Raw genomic sequence first — 22114 nt, forward strand, 5'->3', positions numbered from 1 at the left:
TCTGGGAAGATCCCACATGCCGCGGAGCGGCTGGGCCCGTGAGCCGTGGCCGCTGAGCCTGTGCGTTCGGAGCCTGTGGCCCGCAACGGGAGAGGCCACAACAGTGAGAGGCCCGTGTACCAAAAAAAAAAAAAAAAAAAAAAAAAAAAACTCTTAGAGGAAAACATAGGAAGAACATTCTTTGAAATAAATCACAGTAAAATCCTTTTTAACCTACCTCCTAGAGAAATGGAAATAAAAACAAAAATTTAAAAATGGAACATAATGAAACTTAAAAGCTTTTGCACAGTGAAGGAAACCATAAACAAAATGAAAAGAAGCCCCTCACAATGGGAGAAAATATTTGCAAATGAAACAACTGACAAAGGATTATTCTCCAAAATACACAAGCAGCTCATGCAGCTTAATATCAAAAAAACAAACAACACAATCCAAAAATGGGCAGAAGACCTAAATAGACATTTCTCCAAAGAACATATACAGATGGCCAACAAACACATGAAAGGATGCTCAACATCACTAATCATTAGAGAAATGCAAATCAAAACTACAATGAGGTATCACCTCATACTGGTCAGAATGTCTATCATCAAAAAATCTACAAACAATAAATGCTGGAGAGGGTGTGGAGAGAAGGAAACCCTCTTGCCCTGTTGGTGAGAATGTAAATTGATACAGCCACTATGGAGAACAGTATGGAGGTTCCTTAAAAAACTAAATATAGAACTAGCATATTACACAGCAATCCCACTACTGGGCATAAACCCTGAGAAAACCATAATTCAAAATTGTCATGTACTAAAATGTTCATTGCAGCTGTATTTACATTAGCTAGGACATGGAAGCAACCTAAGTGTCCATCAACAGATGAATGGATAAAGAAGATATGGCACATATATACAATGGAATGTAACTCAGCCATAAAAATAAATGAAACTGAGTTGTTTGTAGTGAGGTGGATGGGCTTAGAGTCTGTCCTACAGAGTGAAGTAAGTCAGAATGAGAAAAACAAATACTGTATACTAACACATATATATGGAATCTAAAAAAAAAATGGTTCTTATGAACCTAAGGGCAGGACAGGAATAAAGACAGACGTAGAAAATGGACTTGAGGGGCTTCCCTGGTGGCGCAGTGGTTGCGCGTCTGCCTGCCGATGCAGGGGAACCGGGTTCGCGCCCCGGTCTGGGAGGATCCCACATGCCGCGCATACCACAAAAAAAAAAAAAAAAAAAAGAAAAGAAAATGGACTTGAGGACATGGGGAGGGGGAAGGGTAAGCTGGTATGAAGTGAGAGAGTAGCATTGACATATATACCCTACCAAATGTCAAATAGATAGCTAGTGGGAAGCAGCAGCATAGCACAGGGAGATCAGCTCAGTGCTTTGTGATCATCTAGCGGGATGGGATAGGGAGAGTGGGAGAGAGATGCAAGAGGGAGAGGATATTGGGATATATGTATACGTATAACTGATTCACTTTGTTATACAGCAAAAACTAACACAACATTGTAAAGCAGTTATACTCCAATAAAGATGTTTATAAAAAAAGAGTAATGCTTATTTAAACAGTGGGCTTTTTTTAACGTGTGTGTTTCTCTCACTGCTCATACAGCATACCTAGTGCCTGCCTTGGCTCCAAATCATAGCCAGATGGACAATTATGTCTACTTGGTTAATTATGTCTGATTTACAATACCTGAAATTGCTGAATAATTTAGACTAATGGTACCAACACATAGAATTAAGTGACGGGACCTAAATAATATTATTGATAAATTGCATACAGGTTTACTTAACAAGTAACTTAGACACGTGGAGCCATCAGCAATATGGAGTCCATCTTTGTAACCTTGTTTAGATCCCAATCTATTCTTACCAGGTATTTGTAATCACCTCTCATCCTACCTTAGTCTCAGGTATCTTTTTCTTCAATTCCACCTAACCACTGACATTTACTGAAAAGTTACTATATGCCAGGCCCTATATATTCGAGATCTTCTTTACATTTTATCCCATTTAAAACGCCTGAGGTAAGAATTATTATCCCAGGTGAAGAAAATAAGACTCAAAGCAGTTGTGTTATAGCACAATAACAAATATTAAATCTTATATTTAAACACATGTCCCCTTTTATACTGTGATAGATGTTGTCACTGCAGGGACTCACAAAAATTCTCTTCATATTACTTGTATGTTATTACCCTCCATTTATCTACTTGCTGAAGAAGCAATTATTAATTGCCTACTCTGTGCCTGTCTTGCTGAACTTACAATGACTTACTTTTGGCAGATACCAAGATTTTGGCTTTATTTTACTGTCTGCTTTGGACTTTTTTTAAGACTATTTTTTTAGGGAAGAGTTTTAGATTCACAATAAAATTGAGAGGAAGGTAAAGAGACTTTGCAGATTCCCCTCCCCCGTGCCTACACATGCATATACATGTAGATAGCTTCCCCCATTATTAACCTTCCCCACTAGAGTGGTATATTTGTTATAATTGATGAACATACATTGATATGTCATGATACATAGTTTACATTAAGTTTTACTCTTGGTGTTACACATTTTGTGCATTTGGAAAGATGTATAATGATATGTATCCATTGTCCTAGTATCATACAAACTAGTTTCACTGCCCTGCAAGTCCTCCATGTGCCACCTATTTATCACTCCTTCCTAATCCCCACTACTTTGGATTTAAGAACATACGCATGTTACAACATGTAGTGCTTGTGTTTGTTTTCCTTTGTAATCAATTTCCTTTGCTGCAATTTGCATGTTATACTTAAATTTATACCTCCTATGACCATCTGTTCCTCTCCTACCCAAAATTCAAGTAACTAACTAAATATCCAATCACCTAACTAAGAGAGCTTGGATTTCCCTGTCCTCTACGGAAATCCTTTCTTAGGTTCATGGCTGAAGGATAAACACTGTCATTAGTTGCCTCTTTCTTGTTTGTATATTTTTGACCAACATGACTAGACTAGCTACATAACTAAAGTGGCACATGGTGATCACGGGTCTCATATCCAGTATGTGCTTATTGATAATTTAATCTTTCAGATTTTACTGACTTCCAGTGTCTGCACTGATTGTGTCTTTCTCTGATATCTATCACTAATGGAATACTTATGAGCCAAGCTCTGTCCTAGGCACTTTCTGTAGGTTATCTGGTTTAATACTCCCCACAATAATCTGATGTAGATATTATTACTATTTCAATCTTATAATAAAGAAGTGGAAGGAAACTTGTTACTGGTATATAGTGAAGTTTCTTTCATCTGTTCAGTTTAAAATCCTTGGAGTCAACCTGAAGTTCTCTCTTTCTGTCATACTTATGTCTAATCAAATAACAGATACCACTGGTGTTACTTTCAAAATATATCCAATTTATAAATATTTCTCACTCCCTTTAGTCCTACCTCTCTGTTCCAAACTGCTATTATTTCTTTTCTGGATTACTAAAGTAGTCTTCTAGCCAGTATTTTTGCATCTGCCCACTTCCTTTACCTTTCTCCTTAATCTATACCACCAACTCCAGTTCTTCACCCTAAGTATACAAAGTAAACTTTATAAAATTTGTCAGACAATATCATTTCTCTATTCAGACTCTACAATGCTTCATTTCATCTCATTCAAAGTAAAAGCTGAAGTTCTAACAATGGAGGAGTGGCCAAGATAGCAGAATAGATCAAATAATTACGAGAATGACCTGAAGGCTAGCAAAAAATATTTTCCACAACTAAAGATATAAAGAATTACACAACAAGGTGCAGTATAATGAAGAAATCCCCTCCCCCCAAATGTAGGAAATCCACAGATGGGAGGATAGTCACAACTGCAGAGGTTCCCTCAAGGAATGTGTGGTCCAAGGCCTACATGAGCTCCCCAAACTGAGGGTCATGCACCAGCTAAATAAGCCCTGACTATGTATGATTTTGAAGGCCAGTAGGCCTTGGTACAGGAGAGGTAGAGGGCTACAGAAAACAGAAATTCCACTCTTAAAGGCTGCATGCAAAATCTCACATGTTCCAAGACTCAGGAGAGAGGCATATTTGAAAGGTTCCTGGATCAAACCCACTCACTGATCTTGGAGAGATTCTCAGAGAAGAAGGAGGCAACTGGGATTCCCACTGGAGAATCACTGGTGACAGCCATTTTGTGAATCTTGTTCTACCACAAGAACACTGATGCTGACTAGTACCTTTTTGGAGTTCTCCCTCTAGCCTATTAGCACCAGGGGTTTACCTGCCCACCACCTGGTTGGTACCAGTGCCAGGACCCCCTAGACCCTGGCCTCAACCAACAGCAGAGCAACATAAGCACCCTCTAGCCACTGCAGTCTGCTACCCTGGGCCCAGCCCTACCCATCAGCAGGCCAGCATCAGACCTGAGACCCGAGACCCTACTGTCAGCAGTGCTGGGACATGGCTCCACCTACCAATGGCCAGTACCAGCTCCAGAACCTCCCAGGTCATACAGCTGGACACACTGACACCCAGGCCCACCCCTCAGTGGCTGACAGCTTCTGTGCAAAGCAGGGCTTGATGACTAACTTGGCCATGGGCCAGGCCTCCTACCAGTGTGCACATAGCAGTTGGCCCTGCCAGTGGAAGGGTCCATGTGGTCCATAAGGAGGAGACATAGAGGATATAGCTCTGTTGACCAGAGGGGAGTGTGCTACTGGGCCCCATAGGATGTCTCCTACATAAGGCCACTTCTCCAAGATCAGGAAATATAATTGACCTAATACATAGAAATAAAAACAGAAAAGTAAGCAAAATGATGCAACAGATGAATATGTTTCAAACAAAAGAACAACATAAAAACCCAGAAGAAGAACTCAGCAAAGTGGAGATTAAAAAAATCTACGTTTTTAATATAGGTAATGATCATGAAGATGCTCAATGCACTTGGGAGAAGAATGGATTTAATACAGTGAGATTTTATTTTCTTTTTTTTTCTTTTTTTTTTTTTGTGGTACGCGGGCCTCTCACTGCCGTGGCCTCTCCTGTTCCAGAGCACAGGCTCCGGACATGCAGGTCCAGCGGCCATGGCTCACGGGTCCAGCCGCTCCGCGGCACGCGGGATCCTCCCGGACCGGGGCATGAACCCGCGTCCCCTGCATCGGCAGGCGGACCCTCAACCACTGCGCCACCAGGGAAGCCCATACAGTGAGATATTTTAAAAAGAGTTAAAAAATATTTTTTTAATGAAGAATATAATAAAAGAAATAAAAATGCAATCAAAGGAATAAACAGTAGATTAAATGATACAAGGAATGAATTAGTAAAAGAGAACATAGAGTATTAGAAATCTCCCAAGCTGAAGAGATAAAAGAAATAGAATTTCTAAAAATAAGAAGAGTTTAAGAGACCTTTGGAACAACCACAAACATACTATAATTCTCATTATAGTGGTATCAGAAGGAGAAGACAGAGAAAAGGGGAGAAAACTTATTTGAAGAAATAATATCTGAAAATGTTCCTATCCTGGAAAAGAAAACAGATATCCAGGTACAGGAAGCACAGAGAGTCAAAAACAAGATGAACCCAAAGAGGTCTACACAAAGACACCTTGTAATTAAAATGGAAAAAAATTAAAGATAAAGATAGGATCCTACAAACAGAAAGAGAAAAGCAGGAAAAGAAAAAGTTATGTACAAGGGAATTCCCATAAGACAACTAGATGGCTTTTCAGCAGAAACTTAGCAGGCCAGAGGAGAGTGGCATGACATATTCAAAGTGATGAAAGAAAAACTCCTACAAACAAGAACACTCTACCCAACAAGGCTATCCTTCAGATTTGAAGGAAAGATCAAGAGTTTTATAGACAAGCAAAAACTCAGAGTTCATAAGCACTAAGTTGGATTTTTAAGGAATGTTAAGGGGAGAGCGGATCAAGATGGCAAAGGAGTAGGACGTGGAGGTGACCTTCACCCTACAGATACATCAAAAATACATCTACATGTGGAACGACTACCACAGAACATATACTAAACACTAGCAGAAGACTTCAGACCTCCAAAAAAGCAAGAAAATCTCCACGTAACTGGGTAGGGCAAAAGAAAAAAAAAGAGAAAGAAAGGAATTGGGATGGGACCTGCACCCCTGGGAGGGAACTGTGAAAGAGGAAAGGTTTCCACACATGGGGAAGTTCCCTCACTGTCAGGGAGCTTGGTCAGGGCAGAGGGGGAGCTTCAGAGCCTCAGAGGAGAGTGTGGCAACAGGTTTGCAGAAGGCAAAGCAGAGAAGGACCTACACAGACAACCGGTGCTGACTGGTACTCCCCAGCCTGGGATACTCGTCCACTGGGGTCAGCAGGAGCTGGGTTCTGAGGCTCGGACTTTGGAGGTCAGACCTTAGGGAGAGAACTAGTGTTGGCTGTGTGAAGACAGCCTGAGGGGGCTAGGGTATGGTGCACCACAACGCAGGGAGTCCAGGAAGAAGCCTGGGCCTGCCAGAGAGGCAAAGCACCATTGTTGGGGGAGGAAGCAAGGAGAAAGACTGGCGCATCATAGGAGCTTCTTTCTCTGCACAATCTCAGGTGGCAGGGCACCACCAATACAAGCTACAGGGGCAGGCATGAGCCGCCACTGCCATCTTGGACTCCAGAGGAAGGTGCAATCTGCTGCTGTCACTGAAGGTCTTGTGAGTGGGTTCAGGGCACTGCCACCACCTTCCCAGGAGTGAGTGGGGCCCACCAACACCAAGTGTCCATGACCCAAAGCCAAATACTGCCCCTGCTTCCCTGGGAGTACATGCAGCCAGTGACTTCTGCTAAGGGACCCACAATTGGGAACCAACAGCTGCCCCCATTTTCCTTTGAGCATGCACATGGGACATGTACCTGCACACCCCCATCAATGGGATAACAGCCAGCACACACTGAGGAAAGAGATGGCAAGCATCCAAACCAAAAACCACCCTCATGTCAAAAAAAAAAAAATTAAAACCCACACAAGCTACGCAGAGATGCTCCCGCATATAAAGCCCTCTAAGAGTACAGTAGATAATTGTTTCTCCTAAACTCAGAGTATAAGAGAAATATAAGCAAAATGAAGAAACAGAGGAACTACTGTTAAAAGACCAAGAGAATTCCCCTGAAGGAACAAAAAATGAAACAGACTTCTTCAGTCTAACGGTCTAATAGTCCACTAGTCCAATTTCAAAAAGGAGATACTGAAAATTCTGAAGAAATTAAGAAAGGCTATTGATAGAAATGCAAATTACTTTAAAAAAGAACTAGAAACTATGAGGAGGAGCCAAGAAAAATTAGAAAATTCATTTGCTGAGAAAAAATCTGAGATGAAGGCAATGAGTAGCTGAATGAATAATGCAGAAGAAAGAATAAGTGATATTGAAGATAGAATAATGGAAATTACCCAATCAAAAGGAGCAGACAGAAAGCCACCCCCACCAAAAAAATGAAAGCAATATTAGAGACATATGGAATAATATAAAGCAGACCAATCTATGCACAATAGGCATTCCAGAAGTAGAAAACAGAGAAAAGAGGACTGAAAATGTATTTGAAGAAATTATGGCTGAAAACTTCCCAAACCTAAAGAAGGAAACAGATATCCAGATACAGGAAACACAGAGGGTCCCAAACAGGATGAACCCAAACAGACCTACGCCAAGACATATTATAATAAAAATGGCAGAATTTAAGGATAAAGAGAGGATTCTAAAGGCAGGAGAAAAACAAAGAGTTCTTGATCCCCGTAAGGTTATCAGCTGATTTCTCTACAGAAGCACTGCAGACCAGAAGGGAGTGGCAAAATATTTTCAAAGTCTTGAAAGAGAAAAATCTGCAACCTATAATACTCCACTCAGCAAGATTATTATTTAGAATAAGAGGAGAAATAAAGAATTTCTCAAACAAGGAAAAACTAAAGGAATACAGCAATACTAAACCTATGCTAAAAGAAATATTGAAATGTCGTCTCTAACTAGAAAAGAAGCAATAAGATATAGGAAGAAGGAAATCACAGATGGAAAGTAAATCACTTAAATTAGCCAGTATACAGATTAAAAAAAAAAAGACACCTATTTGTGAAAGCAATGATAAACACAAGGAACAGCAAAAAGATAAACATAAAGATGTAAAAAGGGATATCAAAATCATAAAATGTGGAGGAGAGTAAGAAAATGCAGATTTTTTTTTCTTTAGAATGTGTTTGAGCCTATATGGCTATTAGTCTAAAGCAAGCAGATATAGGAAGGGGTTAACATACTTGGAAAAGAGGGCAACCACAAATCAAAAACAAACAATAGATTCAGAGAAACCAAAAAGGAAAGAACACAAGCATAAAATAAGAGGAAACCATCAAGCCACAGAAAGAAAAACAAAAAGCAAAGAAAAGAATAAAGAAGAAACAAAGAATCAACTGGAAAACAAGGTTTGAAATGGCAATAAATACATATGCATCAATAATTACCTTAAATGTCAATGGACTGAATGTTTCAAACAAAAGACAGAGTGGCAGACTGGATAAAAAACAAAAGCCTACAATATGCTGCCCATAAGAGACCCATCTTATGGCAAAGGAAACACATAGATTGAAAGTGATGGGATGAAAAAAAATATTTCAGGCAAATGAAAATGACAAGAAAGCAGGAGTTGAAATACTCATATCAGATAAAATAGACTTTAAAGTCTTATAAAGAAAGATAAAGAAGGACACTATATAATGATAAAAGGATCAATACAAGAAAAAGTTATTACACTCATCAACTTATATTCATTTAATATAGGAGCATCCAAATACATAAAACAAATACCAACAGACAAAAAGGGAGAAATTGATGGGAATACAATAATAGTAAGAGACTTTAACACCCCACTCACATCACCGGACAGATCTTCTATACAGAGCATCAATCAGGCAACAAAATTCCTAAATGATACAATAGAACAGTTAGACTTAATTCATATGTTCAGGATATTACATCAACTATACAGAGCATCAATCAGGCAACAAAATTCCTAAATGATACAATAGAACAGTTAGACTTAATTCATATGTTCAGGATATTACATCAAAAAAAAAAAAAAAACCTAGGATACACATTCTTTTCAAGCGCACACAGAACATTCTCTAGGATTGACCACATACATGGGCACAAAACTAACCTCAACAAATTTAAGAGTATAGAAATTATTTCAAGCATCTGCTCTGACCACAATGGCATGAAACTAGATATCAACCACAGGAAAAGAAATGAGAAAAGAACAACTACGTGGAGACTAAACAACATGCTACTAAAAATCCAATGGATCAACGAGGAAGTCAAAAAGGAAATTAAAACAGGGAGGGGATATGAGGATATATATATATATATATATATATATATATATATATATATATATATAGCTTATTCACTTTATTATACAGAAGAAATTAACACAACATTGTAAAGCAATTATACTACAATAAAGATTTAAAAAATACTTTGAGACAAATGACAATGAAAGCACAACCTTACAAAATCTATGGGATGCAGCAAAAGCAGTTCTTAGAGGGAAGTTCATAGTGATACAGGCCTTCATCAAAAATAAAGAATATCTCAAATCAACAACCTAATCTACCACCTAAAATAATTAACAAAGAAGAACTAACAAAGCTGAAAGTCAGAAGAAGGAAGGAAATAATATATATCAGGGAGGAAATAAATAAAATAGATATTAAAAATGGAAAAAAATCAATAAAACCAAAAACTGGTTCTTTGAAAAGGTAAACAAAATAAGTAAACCTTAGGGCAGTCTCACCAAGAAGACAAGACAGAGAAGCCAAATGAATATAAGAAGTAAAAAAGGAAAAATCTCAACTGATACCACAGGAAAGAGAAAAAAAAAAAAAACTAAGAGAATACTATGAACAATTATATGTCAAAAAATTTGACAACCCAGAAGAAATGGACAAGGGAATGGAAAAAGATATTCCATGAAACTGGAAAGAAAAAGAAAGCTGGATTAGCAGTACATATATCAGACAAAATAGACTTGAAAACAAGACAGTAACAAGAGACAAAGAAGGGCATTACATAAAAGGATCAATTCAACAAGAGGATATAATACTTTTAAATACTCACCCAACATAGGAGTACATAAATACATAAAGCAAATATTAGCAGACATAGAGGGAGATATTGATAATAATGCAATAACAGTAGTGGACTTTAACACCCCCACTTACATCAATGGATATATCATCCAGACAGAAAATCAATAAGGAAACATCAGCCTAAACAGATACATTAGATCAGATAGACTTAATAGATATGTGCAGAACATTCCACCTCAAAACATCAGAATACACATTCTTTTCAAGTGCACATGGAACATTCTCTAATATAGATCACATGTTAGGCTACAAAACAAGTCTCAATAAAATTAACAAGATTGAAATCACATCAGGTATCTTTTCTGACCTCAAGGATATGAAACTGGAAATCAACTACAAGAAGAAAACTGGAAAAAAACAAAAATACATGGAGGCTAAACAATATGCTAATAAGAAAGCAATATGTCAATGAAGACATCAAAGAAAAACTAAAAGGAATACCTTGAGACAAATAAAAATGGAAAGACAACTGTTCAAAATCTATGGGATGCAGCAAAACACTTCTAAGAGGAAAATTTATAGTGATACAGGCCTCCCTCAGGAAACAAGAAAAACCTCAAATAATGAATCTGACCTTATACCTAAAGGAACTAGAAAAAGAAGAACAAACAAAATTCAATGTTAATAGAAGGAAGGGAATAATAAAGATTAGAGTGGAAATAAAGACTACAAAATAGAAAGTATTATTTAAACCAAAAACTGGTTCTTTGAAAAGGTAAACAAAATAAGTAAACCTTAGGGCAGTCTCACCAAGAAGACAAGACAGAGAAGCCAAATGAATATAAGAAGTAAAAAAGGAAAAATCTCAACTGATACCACAGGAAAGAGAAAAAAAAAAAAAACTAAGAGAATACTATGAACAATTATATGTCAAAAAATTTGACAACCCAGAAGAAATGGACAACTTTCTAGAAACATACAGCCCACCAAAATTGAATCAAGAAGAAATAGACGATTTGAACAGATCAGTCAATAGAAGTGAAATAGAATCTGTAATAAAAAAAGAAAAACTCCCTACAAACAAAAATCCAGGAGGCATCTCAGATGAATTCTACCAAGCATACAAAGAATAACTTATAGCAATTCTTCTCAAACTCTTCCAAAAGATTGAAGAGGAGAGAACATTCCCAAAGAAATTCTAGGAAGCCACCCTGACCCTTATACTAAAACCAGACAAAGACACTACCAAAAAGAGAAAGTTACAGGCCAATATCTTTGATAAATACAGATGCAAAAATTCTCAACAAAATTTTAGCAAACAAAATCCAAGAACATATAAAAAAAGATCATACACCATGACCAAGTGAGATTCATCCCAAGTTCACAAGGATGGTTCAACATTCGTGAATCAATCAACATAATACACCATATTAACAAAAGAAAAGTCAAAAACCAAATGACCACCTCAATACTTGCAGAAAAAGCATTTGACAAAAGTCAACATCCATTCATGATAAAAACTCTTACCAAAGTGGGAATAGAGGAAACATATCTCAACATAATAAAAGCCATTTATGACAAACCCACAGACAAGATAATACTCAATGGTGAAAGGCTAAAAGCCTTCCTGCTAAAATCTGGAACAAGACAAGGATACCCATTCTCACCACTTCTATTCAACATAATATTGGAAGTCCTAGCCACAGTAATCTGACAAGAAAAAGAAATAAAATTTATCCACATTGGAAGGGAAGAGGTAAAATTGTTATTATATGCAGATGACATAATGTTATGTATAGAAAACCCTAAAGACTCCACACAAAATCTACTAGATCTAATAAATGAATTCATCAAAATAGAAGGATACAAAATTAACATTCAAAAATTGGTTCATTTCTTTACACTAACAATGAAATATCAGAAAGGAAATGTAAAAAATAAATGCTTTTTAAAATAGCACAAAAAAAAGAAAACCAAAACACCTGACCAAGGAGTTGAAAGACTTATATACTGAAAGCTATAAAACATTAATAAAGGAAATTAAAGAGAATTCAATGAAATGGAAAGATATCCCATGTTCTTGGATTGGAAGAATTAATATGCTTAAAATGGCAATACTACCCAAAGCAATCTACAGATTTAATGTGATCCCTATCAAAATACTCAAGACATTTTTCATGGAATTACAACAAATAATCCAAAAATTTTTATAGAACCATAAAAGATCAAGAATTGCAAAAGCAATCCTGAGGAAAAAACAAAAAAGCCAAAAAAAGCAGGAAACATAACTCTCCCAGACTTCAGACAATACTACAAATCTACATTAATCACAACAATGTGGTATTGGTACAAAAACAGACCTATGGATCAATGGAACAGAATAGAGAGTCCAGAAATAAACACACACACCTACGGTCAATTAATCTTCAATAAAGGAGGCAAGAATATACAATGGTAAAAAGACAGTTTTTTCAACAAGTGGTGCTGGGAAGTTGGACAATGGTATGTAAATCAATGAAGATAGAACACACCCTCACACCACACATAAAAATAAACTCAAAATGGCTTACAGACTTAAACATAAGACATGACACCATAAAACTCCTAGAAGAGATCATAGACAAAACATTCTCTGACATACATCATACGAATATTTTCTTTGGTCAGTCTCCCTAGGTAATAGAACTAAAAACAAAAATAAACAAATGGGACCTAATCAAACTTACAAGCATTTGCACAGCAAAGGAAACCAAAAAACAAATACAAAAAAAACCAAAAAGACAACATATGGAATGGGAGAAAATATTTGCAAGTGATGCAACAGAAAAGAGATTAATCTCCAGAGTATACAAACAGCTCATACAACTTAAAAACAACAACTAAACTAAGAAGAAAATGTCAAATCTCCACTTTACTCCTGGCTAGGCAGACACAGTTTAAGAACAACTTGCAGGTAAAGATATCATTTGCAAAGCAAGCTCTTTTCATCCCAGTCTCAAAAGCTGTATGGGCCCACTTAGAGTTGACATCACAGTACATTGCCTAGGGAAATAAAGATTTTGCAATTAAACTGTGGGTAGTCCAACCAGTTAATTCAGGACAAGAACTCCACAGATAAAATACCCTGAACACTGTGCTTGCTGAATATTTGTAACTTCTCTTTGGAAAACTTTATCAATACAACCCTCAACTTCTGAACTAAGTATATTCTGTGCTTGGAAACAGAATGGTTATATTTCTATAATCAGTGATATCTTAGCTGTGGAAGAAGAGGAGGAGGTAACATGTAAAGTACAGGGAATCCTGGAGGTACATGAAAATATTCATAGGATTAAAATTTATAAAAATCTTTATTAGATGTTCAATGTTACATTTCTGATGTCCTGTTAAACCTATTTAAATTTCAGAAAATATTGGGGGTTTGCTGTTGAAGAGTTGAGATTCTTCTAGGGTAGATAATAAAGTGAATACACTCAGTGTCTGTAAAATATTGCAGAGCATAGAATGAGAAAATAAATAACATTAAGTAGCTCTGAATTCATTACTTTATATGCACTTCCTCAGAGTGTTACAAAAAACAATACTACAAAGGAATTGTGATTATTCCCACTTTATAGATGAAGAAATGGAGTTTAAGAAAGGTGATATAACTTGATCAGGTATGCAAGAAGTGACCAAACTGAACTTAACTTCTTACTAACTATTAATATTTAAATATTAGAAACAGACATTATTCTTTGAATCTTGAAGAAAAATGGAATGAATTACAATTGGTTTACTTATCAATTTTATCTTAATATGACCAAACACGGAACTTTTCTGTTCTTATCCCAAGTAAGGCTTTTAGCTTTTAATGACTGTATAATACATAAAAAGAGTTATTAGAAATTAGGAGGTGATGGTCCATTTTCATCTCCCTGTGCCCTCATAATAACTACTAGTATAGTTTATTAGATTATATTTACAAAATATATCATGGAATAAAAAGTAGGATAATCTCGGTAATTTATGAAGATGGTAGTAAAAATAAGATATTTTTCCCTTAATGGAAAAATTATAACTACACAACCCAACTCTTAAAAGCGGCTTGGAAACAATACTCAGATGGCTTGAATAAGCTTTATGCTTCAGTGTATTATACTTCACTAAATAAAAAATATTTTATAACTATGAGGGAATCAAAACAAACACAAAACCATTATTAAAATATTGCTATATGAAGTTCACCAGATTTAGGAAATATAGATGGATAGATAGATATATTTACACACATCACACATACATACATATATATTTACATATATATATGTAAGTAAACTGATATTTGAAAATGGAAATTATTGAATGAGGATGGAACTCCTTTCACTATTGCTGGTGTGATGGAAAGCATAAGGGAATAGAAGTATGAAAAGTAGGGCTCCAGGTGCTGCTCTGAGATATACTTGATCTAGGACCTTGAGCAATAATTCACCTTTCCATGTCTCAGTTTACTAATCTAAAACCATGGATTTAAACTTTATGATCCTTACAGTTCTACTCAGATCTGTAAATCCATGAAATTTTTCCTGCTATTATGAATATTGTCCCTCTTTCCAAATCCTTATCAGCATTAGGAATAAGCTAATGTTCCAGCTGGCTGCCACAGAGGCTCAGGCAGTAAATGGAAAGAATCATAGAAGAGGATTAATTTTCAAGTCTGGATTTTCATCATGACATTCACTCTAGACACACTTATATGAATAAAATGAAGCTACAAAGTTCAAATACGGCTTAGACAGTTGGATCACAGAGACTGACTATGTTTAAAAGTTTTTAGACATTTTAAAATGTCTTCTTTATTAAAAAAACACAAAAAAACAAACAAAAACTAAACTGAAAGTGGATTTTAGTTTAATTTAATTAGGTTTAATAGTAAAACAGTTGATAAAATTGCCAAATGATGACATAAAAGAAGTAAATTTATCTTTTCACATATTCATCCCCTCTCAGTTTAAAGCCATGGAAATCTCTCAAACAAATGCTGTGCATAATTACTTATAATAGACAGTCCCCCAATTTTTGCTACTTTATATTTTGCTGGACCAATCATTGTGGTTAATAAGGACCTCAATTACTACAACATTTATTAATTTATTCAGTGGCATAAACTGATGTTTAAATAGACAAATTGAGCAGGTTACACAGTTAAGAATTTCCCATCAATATGGTGCCACGAAAAGCTGTTCCCCAAAATGCATTGCCCTTGAAATTGTGATCTATATAGTAATTATTTTTGTACTTAATATATTTTAATAATATATTGGGTAAAGATAGGAAAAAGGCAAGATTTGTAGGCATATCTGGGTATTTAAGTTTGAGGCAAAATTTTAAAATATTTGTTTTCTTATATATTAGATTGGCAAAAATTCAAAAGCTTGAAAATAGAATCTGATGGTAATGCAGCAGGGAAATTGTCACTCTCAAACTTTTTGGTGTGAGTTCCGGGTATTGCACCACTAATGAAGGGGGATTTAGAAATATTCAACAAAATTTCCTATTCATTTACTTTTTGACTAAGAAATCACATTTCTAAGACTCTACCCTGAAGATATTCCTCCATAAAAACAAAAAATCACTATATACAAAGTTTTCATTGTGGCATTTGTTATAGCAAAATATTGGCAATAATCCAAATATCTATCAAAGGTGGCTGATTGAATAATCTATGGAATATCTACACAAGTGACTTCCGTGTGACTGAAAAGAAAACATCATGAAATGATTGTAAGTTATTTATAGTTAACACATTTTTTTAAATAGTTACAGGACTCTCTACACAGTATTCTGCCCCTAATGTAGGAAAGGACTCCTCTCTCTCTCCCCATCCATCCATCTATCACCTATCTATATCTATATCATCTATCTATATCTATATATATCTATTTTCCTTTTTGCTTATTTTTGCAAAGTGAAATGCAGTAGGGGGTAACCCAGTAAGGATGTGTCAACCAGAAACTAATAAAAAAAAAATCACACCTCAGGGATGGTTGAAAAGGGAAGGAGAGAACAGGAATGGAGGCAATAACTTGCTATACAATTTATTGTTTAAAATAAAGACATAAAAAAGGATGTTAGAAAGAAAACCCCCCAAACTGAAAAAAATCAGAAACAAATTAACATTTATATAGCAAATTGATATTAGATACACATAGAGAAAAAATATTCAAGTAACTTAAGTAATAGTCTGACTATATATGGTAAGATATATCTTAAGACTAAAAAGAGGTGCAAAAAAATATCTTGAACTTAGTAGGTTTATTTTTCATAGAATTTGGTATTGGTAATTTTGAAACCATTTTGTGATTATTGTAAAGATGAATAAAATAAGTAAATGTATTAGTACAGGGAGAACTGAGATTTTTTTCAGTTTAAGAGAAAAACATGAAATCATATTGGAGTATATAAGAGTGAAGTATTTTAATATACATAACTTCCTTTCAAACTATTCTGAAAAAAGGGGGTTACTAGTTCCAGTGAAAGGTGCACAGGTTTTCATTGTACATTTCTTTCAATTTTCTATTTGAATTTTTTTATAATAGAATGTTGGAAGAAATGAAAAGTAAGAAATGTCTAAATGTAAATTTTTTGATTTGGACATATTTTAACCAGGTCACAGAATGGCATAAACCTGGTGTCTTAAGTAAATTAGTTTTTTAAATGAAATATTTTGCAAGTATTATTTGGGTTTTGTGAAAGGAAGATGGTAGATATATGTTTTTAGAACTTATCACAGAAAGGTGCTCAGAAATTGTATGTAATCATACCAAGATAGAATGGTAAAATAAGCCAAGCGTTTCTAGATATATCCAGGTAAATCCATATAATTTGAATAGTATATTTTCCCTTCCTCCTTCAAATGATTTGAGAAGTATAAATTTTCCTATATATCAGTGCCATATTTTATTTGATAGTTTATTTTTAATTTGCAGGAATCATGCCTCTCATGCTAAGCCATATTTGCATAGATGTCAGTTGAAAATAATTTTCTGAATTATTTTTATAAATTGACTTTTATTGAATTCTCTTATATTAAATATAGTAACTAAATAAAGCTTTTGTAGTGGTATGATCTAAATAAATAATGTCCATTAGAGATCGCCAACTTAGAATACTGTTTTGTTATTCACAATATTGATCTGAATCAAACTATCATCACTAGGTGATTGTTATCATCACTGGGGATTCAATGTTACATGACTAGAGCAACATTTGTGAAATTGGCAGTGTGATACTGTGCATTTAAAAAATTCAAGTATAGTTGATTTACAATGTTGTGTTAGTTTCAGGTGTACAGCAAAGTGATATATTGCGTATATATATATATATGTATTTATATGTATATATATTCTTTTTCAGATCCTTTTCCATTATAGGTTATTCCGATATATAGTTCCTAGAGATTATCATACTAAGTGAAGTAAGTCAGATGTAGAAAGACAAATATCATATATCATTTATATATGTGGAATCTAAAAAAATGATACAAATTAAAATATTTACAAAACAGAAATAGATTCACAGACATAGAAGAAAAACTTATGGTTACCAACTGTGATATTGTGCTTTTGCTTTATGCTGTCTGTTGGAGACAACTCTCCATGAATGGCTCACATTTCTGCATGTTTTGCAAGCAAATATTGTCAACCCTTGAATAACACAAAGGTTGGGGCCCTAACCCCTTAGTAGTTGAAAATCTGCATATAACTTATAGTCAGCCAACTTATAGTCTGCTCTCTGTATCTGTAATTTTACAACTGTAGATTCTCCCAAGTGTGGACCATGTAGTATTACGTTATTTATTATTGAAAAAACTCAGTGTATAAGTGGACCCTAGCAGTCCAAACCTGTGTTGTAATTAACTGTCTTTTGTTAACAAACTGTATTTTCCAGGATTTTGGTATAGCCTTGATAGTGAGAAATAGTGTCTCCTGCTGGAGCAAAAACAGACATGCTTACTCTGCAGTAGGTTAAAGAGAACGTCTTCCTCCAGAGCAAAGGACAGCAGTCTTTCTGCCCATTCAAATATATTCAGGTTCGGTCAGCTCAGAGTTCCTCTCCTGCACTAAAGCTACTGCATGGGCAGGTATTCATCTGACCTCATTCACACCACCCCTGTGGAACTTGGGGGCAAGGGGAAATTACACAAACATGACATAAAATTAGAAATGCTTAACTTACTTTCAACATTACATAAAAGAAATTTAATAGTGTTTCATCTGGGCTGATATAAATATGCTAGCAATATAGATCCATCTTAATATTGAAATAGATATATATTATGTATTTTTTTTTTAAGATTAGGCCAGAAAATTTATTCTAAAATGATTCCAGACTAGATAATGAAGATCAACCCGCATTTTGTCATCCACACACTTATCTTGCACAGTAAAAGTTGTGTTATAAGTAGATGTAACCATGATTGACAGGTGTTTTCATAGGTATCTAATACAAATTAAATAAATGCCTTTTTTTACATTTATAGTAAAACTCTCCACATTCATATATATCATTAACCACACTGTCATCTCATTTATATAGCCTCTTATTCACATCAGATAAGTTTCTGAAATCCAGCTCCATTCCTTGCCACTGCCTTGATTTAGGTCTTCCTCTTTTTTGGCTGGCTTTCCACTATCAACCTCTATGCAATTTGAACAATCTTCTATACTATTTTCATAATTATCATCTAAAAATTGTATTATTTATTTATTTTTTTTTTTTGTGGTATGCGGGCCTCCCTCCGCTGCGGCCTCTCCCGTCGCGGAGCACAGGCTCCGGACGCCCAGGCCCAGCGGCCATGGCCCACGGGCCCAGCCGCTCCGCGGCACATGGGATCCTCCCAGACCGGGGCGCGAACCCGGCTCCCCTGCATCAGCAGGCGGACGCGCAACCACCGCGCCACCTGGGAAGCCCTAAAAATTGTATTATTAATAGCACTTTTCTGTTTTAGATATGAGTCGTTTCTAATATTTAAGTTTGATTGAGGTCCAGTCTTTCTTTCCAGTTTCTCTATGGCTACCAGACACTTTCTTAATATCTTATTTTACATGTCATATGTTCTGTGAAAAACTTCCCACTCCTGTGCACAGAAGAAGTTGCCACATCACCAATGTTCCCCTTGTACTTTAGTCTTAGTCCATTCCATCCTTAATGCTGTAGAATTCCATGGGCATTTCCAAGTTGGTCTCCAGACTAAGGGTGGTGCCTGGATACCAGAATTTTCGTAATGGTGGTTTCATCTGGAAATGGAATGGGGTCATTTGTGGGTCAAAGGACACCGTTCCTTTTTTTAAAAAGTGAATGTAGTAGCATATTTTGCCAGTACCAGTGAAAATAATAATTTTTAATATCCAAAGCAACTCATATAAATCTTCTAAAGTAGGGGTTTTACTCAATCCACAGGTTTCCTGGTAACCAAGAAGGAGAAAAACATTGAACCCAGAAGACACCAATAAGAGATGTACCAAAAGCAGACCTGATGAGACTATTCTAAGACCACATCTTGAATGTGCCTGCTGCTCATCTATCCCCTAAAATATTCTGAAATTATTTTTTAGGAAATATCTAACCTAGACAAAACTACAATTTAGAAAATAATCAACCCTTATGCAGTTTGTACTATGTTCCAAGTACTATTGTAAGTATTGACTTATATTAACTCATTTAATTTTCACAATATACCTACGAAACAGTTACTACAAACAGATGAAGAAGCCACAGAGTAACCTGTCCAAAGTCACAAAAGAAGTGGCAGAGATGAGACTTGAACTCATATAATCTGGTTCCAAAGTCAACATCTTAGTCATGAAATTATCCTGTTACAAGTTAGAATAAACACTGATGAAAAAAATGTCAGGGTAAGGGGGAAGAATCTTTAGAAAACTGAGCAAAATGAAATACAAAATAAAGCAAAGGTAACAGCATCATTTCCTTGGCAAATTTAGACATTAGCATTTAGATATATCTTATTCTTCACAAAATATTCCATTGCATGTGTGATTCATGATTAATATAATCAGTCATCTATTGATGGACACACAATTTGGGTACTTTCATACATACTCTATCAAATAAATTGTTGTGTGAATGGGTATAAACATTTAAAACCTTAGACACATTAATGATCTTACCTTTAAAAATGAACAAATTTATACATTATAAACAGTAAGCAAAAGTCTCTATTCCCAAACTTTATGAAGAATGGGCATCATTAACCTTCAGTCTTTGTCAATAGGATGTGTGAATAATTATTTCTAATGTCTTATATTTTAAGAATTAAAAGTTTTATATGATAATCTCAATTTATGCAGAGAAAGCTTTTGACAAAATTCAACACCAATTTATGATAAAAACCCTGCAGAAAGTAGGCATAGAGGGATCTTTCCTCAACATAATAAAGTTTATATAGACAAACCCACAGCCAACATCGTGCTCAATTTTGGTAAAGTAGCAGGATACAAAATTAATGCACAGAAATCTCTGGCATTCCTATACACTAATGTTGAAAAATCTGAAAGTGAAATTAAGAAAACACTCCCATTTACCATTGCAACAAAAAGAATAAACTATCTAGGAATAAACCTACATAAGGAGACAAAAGACCTGTATGCAGAATAAGACACTGATGAAAGAAATTAAAGATGATACAAACAGATGGAGACATATACCATGTTCTTGGATTGGAAGAATCAACATTGTGAAAATGACTACTACCGAAAGGAATATACAGATTCAATGCAATCCCTATCAAATTACCAATGGCATTTTTCACAGAAGTAAAAAATTTCACAATTTGAATGGAAATGCAAAAGACCCCGAATAGCAAAAGCAAACTTGAGAAAGAAAAACAGAGCTGGAGGAATCAGACTCCCTGTACATGATACTATACATAGAGAATCCTAAAGATGCTACCAGAAAACTACTATTGCTAATCAATGGATTTGGTAAAGTAGCAGGATAGAAAATTAATTCACAGAAATCTCTAGCATTCCTATATACTAATGATGAAAAATCTGAAAGTGAAATTAAGAAAACACTCCCATTTACCATTGCAACAAAAAGAATAAACTATCTAGGAATAAACCTACATAAGGAGACAAAAGACCTGTATGCAGAATAAGACACTGATGAAAGAAATTAAAGATGATACAAACAGATGGAGACATATACCATGTTCTTGGATTGGAAGAATCAACATTGTGAAAATGACTACTACCGAAAGGAATATACAGATTCAATGCAATCCCTATCAAATTACCAATGGCATTTTTCACAGAAGTAAAAAATTTCACAATTTGAATGGAAATGCAAAAGACCCCGAATAGCAAAAGCAAACTTGAGAAAGAAAAACAGAGCTGGAGGAATCAGACTCCCTGTCCTCAGACTATACTACAAAGCTACAGTAATCAAGACAGTATGGTACTGGCACAAAAACACAGAAATACAGATCAATGGAACAGGATAGAAAGCCCAGAGATAAACCCACACACATATGATCACCTTATTTTTGATAAAGGAGACAAGAATATACAGTGGAGAAAAGAGAGCCTCTTCAAAAAGTGGTGCTGGGAAAACTGGACAGGTACATGTTAATGTATGAAATTAAAACACTCCCTAACAACGTACACAAAAATAAACTCAAAATGTATTAAAGACCTAAATGTAAGGCCAGTCACTATGAAACTCTTAGAGGAAAACATACACAGAACACTCTATGACATAAATCACAGCAAGAACCTTTTTGACCCACCTCCTAGAGAAATGGAAATAAAAACAAAAATAAACAAATGGGACCTAAAGAAACTTAAAAGCTTTTGCACAGCAAAGAAAACCATAAACAAGACAAAAATACAACCCTCAGAATGGGAGAAAATATTTGCAAATGAAGCAAATGACAAAGGATTATTCTCCAAAATATACAAGCAGCTCATCAAAAAAAACAAACAACCCAATCCAAAAGTGGACAGAAGACCTAAATAGACATTTCTTCAAAGAAGATAT

The sequence above is a fragment of the Physeter macrocephalus genome, chromosome 15, assembly GCF_002837175.3.
Source record: "Physeter macrocephalus isolate SW-GA chromosome 15, ASM283717v5, whole genome shotgun sequence".
NCBI classification, from domain to species: domain Eukaryota; kingdom Metazoa; phylum Chordata; class Mammalia; order Artiodactyla; family Physeteridae; genus Physeter; species Physeter macrocephalus.